Source organism: Suncus etruscus, chromosome 4 (assembly GCF_024139225.1).
Source record: "Suncus etruscus isolate mSunEtr1 chromosome 4, mSunEtr1.pri.cur, whole genome shotgun sequence".
NCBI lineage: Eukaryota > Metazoa > Chordata > Mammalia > Eulipotyphla > Soricidae > Suncus > Suncus etruscus.
In genome coordinates, this window is record NC_064851.1 from 66,534,186 (window position 1) to 66,541,527 (window position 7,342).

The window sequence follows — 7,342 nt, forward strand, 5'->3', positions numbered from 1 at the left end:
TTTATTTCAAGTAATTTACTGTTTAATAAAACTTATGTTAAGGTGGTGATTAGAAGCATCAGCATTGTTTTATTTCATATGTAAAATTTAAAAAGTGGGTTGAAAACATAAAAGGGTACCTTTCCAAAAAAAGCTTCACAATTAAAATGTAAACATATACTGAAAAATCGGAAGATTAGAAGGACCTGGATACACGAAGTATAGAAGTATAGACTTTTCATCATAAAGCATTCTTTGAGATCTCACTGTATTCTTTTCATTTTGTTATTTTTTTAGTTTAATTTTGGAACAATTAGAGTGACAGTACAGCAAGTAACCTTGCATGCAGTTAATTTCCAATACTGCATATGTTCCCATGTGCTGAGATAGATACCTAAGTAAAGAGCCCAGAGTAAGTCTTGAGCACCTCTGGGTATGGTCCAATACTCCCCAATCCTCATTAAACACTTTGAAATATACTACATGAAGCAAGTGAATCCTTCATACTAGAATCAAGAACTTAAACTGCCTAGGTTGAATAATGAATCAATATTAACTCAGTTCCTGTGTGACTTTGATAGATTACTTAGTCATTCTTTGCTTTTTGTGTCAATAAAAGAGACATGATTGTACTACATATCTTAATAGTTTATAAAGAATTAATGAGGTAATAATTTTTAGTAATAATTATACATTGCAAACCTTAAGTTGCAAATGTTAATTATCATTATTATTTTATGTTTATTATCTAACTCATCAAAATAATTATAAACAAGAAAATATTATTTGTTTTTTAATCATTTTTATTGAGATCAATGTAAATTACAAGGCTTTTAAAGTTATATTTTAGGTACATAGTACAGTGAATTAGAGCAATTTCCACCACCAGTGTTGACATCTCCTCGCCATTGTTCCCAGCATGCATCCCATTCCTCTACCCTTAACCCCCTGGATAGCTAGTGTAACAGGTCCCTTTTCCTAAGATTTTTTTTAACTGAAGCATGAAAAACTTAGAAATTTTCTGTAGGTTCTCAGAGACCCATAAAACTATTACAGTTTCTACTTTGTAGCTTATATCTGATTGCTAGTGAGGGAGTTGCTCTATGACTATATTGTCAATTTTCATTCCTGTTTTATTTCTTTTTTACATTGTTTCAGGATCATAGGATGAATAATTGAATAAGATAGCATTTGTAGAAGTTCTGAGCAGATCTGGTTCACGGTAGATTCTAAATAAATGTTAATTTTTATAAAACACAGAACAATAGTACATTTTCTAGTCCTCATAAAAACCTGTTTCAGCTAACCCCTTAGCCCCAATAAATATATTTTACATGATAGCATTAGAGTCTAAGATACTCCTATAAATGGTACATGATTTAATAAAATGTGTTGTCTTAAGATAATTGTCCTTAAAGAAAGTGGTGCATCACTTGACAGTATCGTAGTAATGCTCATCAGTTACTGTCATAAGATATTGAAAGCCCTTAGTGGGAATAATTGTGCTCAATAAACCTCAAGGTGCACATAAAATTCCTTTTGAATGCTTTGGAAATTTTGCTATTATTGGCTAGCCACGGGGAATCAAACACTTTTGCTGGAAAATCCCACTTGGCAAAGAACTTCTTAAACAGAGTTTTCTCCAGTTGACAGATGGAAAAATTTGTTTTTCTCAGTTATACTACTTGTCCAATCCATCTGAACAGGGAAGTGGATTTTTTTCTAATACTGGCTCTAAGATGAGACTTGAGTTGAGGAAACATCTTGTGATACTGAGTGAATGGTTCATTTAAAACTACTAAGACCCCTTTAAAATTTTCGAGGTAAGTATTTTGTTTATTACCTCAAAACTCAAATTTGAATAATATTAGTATGTTGTTTGAGGTATAGTTTACATATTTTATAATTATGCTGCTATATCATATAAATCACTACAGCCTCAAAATTACAATATTATTGGCCTTTATGGTAACCTCTCACTCATCTGGTAGTTTTGTGGTAAGAATCTAACAGTTGGGGCCGGAGAGATAGCACGGAGGTAAGGCGTTTGCCTTTCATGCAGAAGGACGGTGGTTCGAATCCCGGCATCCCATATGGTCCCCTGTGTCTGCCAGGGGCGACTTCTGAGCATAGAGCCAGGAGTAACCCCTGAGCACTGCCGGGTATGACCTAAAAACCAAAAAAAAAAAAAAAAAAAAAGAATCTACCAGTTGATTTTAGGTTGACTTAGTTACCTTAGTTTGTTTCTTTAGACCCACATATAAGTGAGATGATTTAATATTTGTATCTTATTCTGACATATTTTTCTTATTATGATCTCTCTCAGTTCAAATTTATTGTTATTAATAAATAACAATGTAGAAAATCAAAACTTTTCATGCTTCTTAGAAAGTGTTATTTATGCATTTTTTAAATTTTTTTTTTTGTCCCCCAATTCACAATACATACCCGGCAAGGGGCCTGTGTTGAGGTGTATATGGGGTGCCTTTACTGTACCTACTCTTTCTATACAGCCAGTGTAAAGAACACAGCCTGTGGTAAGATTTGGGAGGCCTTATCTTACCTTTTATTTATTTATTTTTTCTTCAGAGCAAACTAAAGTTGTTTTTTTTTGTTTTGTTTTTTTTAAAGTAAACATTCATTTAAAGGACAAAATTGATTAACATAATGAGGTAAACTAATATAACATAATATAGTGACATAACATAACATATAATATAATTGATATAATAATAATACATGTAAGTCAAAGAAAATTTCTGATTAAAAACACAATTTTTTTTTCATAATGGCTTACATATCTTTCACTGTAGTATTTTGGGTAAAAACATAAATTTTTTATTTTATGCATTTTTATATATTTCTAATCATAAAAATTTCTTATTTTTAATAAGAAATTGTTTTATGTTGTTATTATAATATATAGCATGATTATTCAATAGGTTGATTTAAATAAAAAGTGAGTGATATTTGTTAAAGAAGCCTTGCCATGCGAAAACCAAAATTATCAAGTATAGGATAAAAAGAATAAGCCTCAAATAAGAAAAAAAATCATTCACAATATCCATCTAAAATTCTAAAGCAAGTTTTTAGAAGTAATTATTTTATACTTCTTTCTCATATTAGATATTATTAGATATATAGAGAAAAAAATTCTGACTTTTTTTTGGGGGGGGGTTGGGGTTTCTGACTCTAACTTTCCTAACAAGTGTACCATAAGTGTTATAAATAATACATGTAAGATAAAAGGATGTTACTTTTTACCATATAAAATAAGCATTAAAATATTTTTATTTATATTAAAACATAGATACTTAAAATGCTTTCTCGGAAAAGTATAGAAAGGTATACTAATTATAGTAGTCAATGAAATATCTTATTTTTTATCTATTTAATTACTCACAATATCAATCCTTATCAATAATATTGAATATTAGTCCTGTCTCATTATTTAAAGTACAATGAAAATGAAGGTGGCAAAATGTGTTATGATAAAACTTGTTCCAGTGCTGTAGGATTTAAACCCTTTAACTTGAACAATTAATGCAGACAAGATGAAGGGATTTTGATTAGATTACAGAGAATCCTTAAGATACAACATTTAGGGGCTGGAAAGATAGAAAGCACAGCAGCGGGGCGTTTGCCTTGCATGCTGCCTACTCGGAACAGACCTGAGTTTGATCCCTGGAATTCCATATGGTCCCCTGAGGCTGCCAGGAGCAATTTCGGGGCGCAGAGCTAGAAGTAACTCCTGAGCACCACCAAGTGTGGCCCTAAAACCAAAAACCAAAACCAAACAAACAAACACCAAAAATAACGATACGACAATTTAGAAATTCAGCCTAAGGGACCAGAGTGATATAACAGTAGTAGGGCGTTTGCCTTGCACACGGCTGACCCAGGATGGACCTTGGTTAGATCCTTGCATCCCATATGGTCCCCCAAAGCCAGGGGTGATTTCTGAGCGCATAGCCAGGAGTAACTACTGAGTGTCACTGGGTGTGGCCCAAAAACAAAAAAAAAAAAAAAAAAAAAAAAAGGAAAAGAAAATCAGCCTAAGAATCATCTCTGCTTTTGGGTTCATTTACTTTGTTTTCCTAAAAGTCAAAGTTATCCGAGGTAGTATAAAAAGAAATGCTAAAGCATATATAAATAAATATTAATTGAGAGCAGCAGCTAAAGTTCATAAATAAGGGTATTCAACTCTTGATGAAGTAACCAATCAAGAACCAATACTCTTGACCCTTTTCTGTACCCAATTAATTTCAGAAAAATAAATATTCTATCTAGGCATCCATATAAGTTAATAATTTGTATTTGAGTTATGATGACTTTTATTTATAGTGATATGAATTTGTTTAATTTTTCTAGAAATAAGTTCACAATAAAGGTATAATTTAGTAAATCATGTACATATTGGTATGCATGTTTGTATAACTACAGAGATGTGCACCATATAATAAGTAATGTAGGTTGCTTCAGTAGTAATAGGATTCAATAGTACTGAGAGGCATTGTGATATATTTTATAACCTAAAATTATTTGCTACCCTTTCCTACTGACCCTTATCTGATTGAACATTGTACTTTTACATCTTATTCAATTTCAGACTTGGAATGAAATTTACCTTGGTTACTGTAATGTGTTGAAAATTATATGTGTCACTTAAAGCTTTTTAAGGCATCTTGAGTCTCTTTTTTCCTCCGCTATTAGACCAGTTGCTCATTCTGAACCATTATTTTTATTGGTGGGTTGAAATCAACTCTGTCTAGATGGAGATATTTCTTTTTTTTTTAATGCATAATTTTTTTATTTAAACACCTTGATTACATACATGATTGTGTTTGGGTTTCAGTCATAAAAGGAACACCACCCATCACCAGTGCAACATTCCCATCACCCAAGTCCCAAATCTCCCTCCTCCCCACCCAACCCCCGCCTGTACCCTAAACAGGCTCTACATTTCCCTCATACATTCTCAATATTAGGACAGTTCAAAATGTAGTTATTTCTCTAACTAAACTCATCACTCTTTGTGGTGAGCTTCCTGAGGTGAGCTGGAACTTCCAGCTCTTTTCTCTTTTGTGTCTGAAAATTATTATTACAAGGGTGTCTTTCATTTTTCTTAAAACCCATAGATGAGTGAGATCATTCTGCGTTTTTCTCTCTCTCTCTGACTTATTTCACTCAGCATAATAGATTCCATGTACATCCATGTATAGGAAAATTTCATGACTTCATCTCTCCTGACAGCTGCATAATATTCCATTGTGTATATGTACCACAGTTTCTTTAGCCATTCGTCTGTTGAAGGGCATCTTGGTTGTTTCCAGAGTCTTGCTATGGTAAATAGAGCTGCAATGAATATAGGTGTAAGGAAGGGGTTTTTGTATTGTATTTTTGTGTTCCTAGGGTATATTCCTAGGAGTGGTATAGCTGGATCGTATGGGAGCTCGATTTCCAGTTTTTGGAGGAATCTCCATATCGCTTTCCATAAAGGTTGAACTAGACAGCATTCCCACCAGCAGTGGATAAGAGTTCCTTTCTCTCCACATCCCCGCCAACACTGTTTATTCTCATTCTTTGTGATGTGTGCCATTCTCTGTGGTGTGAGGTGGTATCTCATCGTTGTTTTGATTTGCATCTCCCTGATGATTAGTGATGTGGAACATTTTTTCATGTGTCTTTTGGCCATGCGTATTTCTTCTTTGTCAAAGTGTCTGTTCATTTCTTCTCCCCATTTTTTGATGGGGTTAGATGTTTTTTTCTTGTAAAGTTCTGTCAGTGCCTTGTATATTTTGGAGATTAGCCCCTTATCTGATGGGTATTGGGTGAATAGTTTCTCCCACTCAGTGGGTGGCTCTTGTATCCTGGGCACTATTTCCTTTGAGGTGCAGAAGCTTCTCAGCTTAATATATTCCCATCTGTTAATCTCTGCTTTCACTTGCTTGGAGAGTGCAGTTTCCTCCTTGAAGATGCCTGTAATGTCCTGGAGTGTTTTGCCTATGTGCTGTTCTATATATCTTATGGTTTTGGGGCTGATATCGAGGTCTTTAATCCATTTGGATTTTACCTTTGTACATGATGTTAGCTGGGGGTCTAAGTTTAATTTTTTGCAAGTGGCTATCCAATTGTGCCAACACCACTTGTTGAAGAGGCTTTCCCTGCTCCATTTAGGATTTCCTGCTCCTTTATCAAAAATTAGATGGTTGTATCTCTGGGGAACATTTTCTGAGTATTCAAGCCTATTCCACTGATCTGAGGACCTATCCTTATTCCAATACCATGCTGTTTTGATAACTGTTGCTTTGTAGTACAGTTTAAAGTTGGGAAAAGTAATTCCTCCCATATTCTTTTTCCCAATGATTGCTTTAGCTATTCGAGGGTGTTTATTGTTCCAAATGAATTTCAAAAGTGTCTGATCCACTTCTTTGAAGAATGTCATGGGTATCTTTAGAGGGATCGCATTAAATCTGTATAATGCCTTGGGGAGTATTGACATTTTGATGATGTTAATCCTGCCAATCCATGAGCAGGGTATGTGTTTCCATTTCCGTGTGTCCTCTCTTATTTCTTGGAGCAGAGTTTTATAGTTTTCTTTGTATAGGTCCTTCACATATTTAGTCAAGTTGATTCCAAGATATTTGAGTTTGTGTGGTACTATTGTGAATGGGGTTGTTTTCTTAATGTCCATTTCATCCTTATTACTATTGGTATATAGAAAGGCCATTGATTTTTGTATGTTAATTTTGTAGCCTGCCACCTTGCTATATGAGTCTATTGTTTCTAGAAGCTTTTTGATAGAGTCTTTAGGGTTTTCTAAGTAGAGTATCATGTCATCTGCAAACAGTGAGAGCTTGACTTCTTCCTTTCCTATCTGGATTCCCTTGATATCCTTTTCTTGCCTAATCGCTATAGCAAGTACTTCCAGTGCTATGTTGAATAGGAGTGGTGAGAGAGGACAGCCTTGTCTTGTGCCAGAATTTAGAGGGAAGGCTTTCAGTTTTTCTCCATTGAGGATAATATTTGCCACTGGCTTGTGGTAGATGGCCTTCACTATATTGAGAAAGGTTCCCTCCATTCCCATCTTGCTGAGAGTTTTGATCAAGAATGGGTGTTGGACCTTATCAAATGCTTTCTCTGCATCTATTGATATGATCATGTGGTTTTTATTTTTCTTGTTATTGATGTTGTGTATTATGTTGATAGATTTACGGATGTTAAACCAGCCTTGCATTCCTGGGATGAAACCTACTTGATCGTAGTGGATGATCTTCTTAACGAGGCATTGAATCCTATTTGCCAGGATTTTGTTGAGGATCTTTGCATCTGCATTCATCAGTGATATTGGTCTGTAATTTTC

General features: G+C 34.2%; 1 non-coding gene across 1 annotated transcript; it reads right to left on the bottom strand.

Moving 5' to 3' along the window:
• Window positions 1-2,400: 2,400 nt before the first annotated feature.
• LOC126007933 (small nucleolar RNA SNORA51) lies at window positions 2,401-2,533 on the bottom strand. The gene has a single exon (XR_007495402.1). It is a non-coding gene; the product is annotated as a small nucleolar RNA SNORA51 (small nucleolar RNA).
• Between the last annotated feature and the right edge of the window lie 4,809 nt (window positions 2,534-7,342).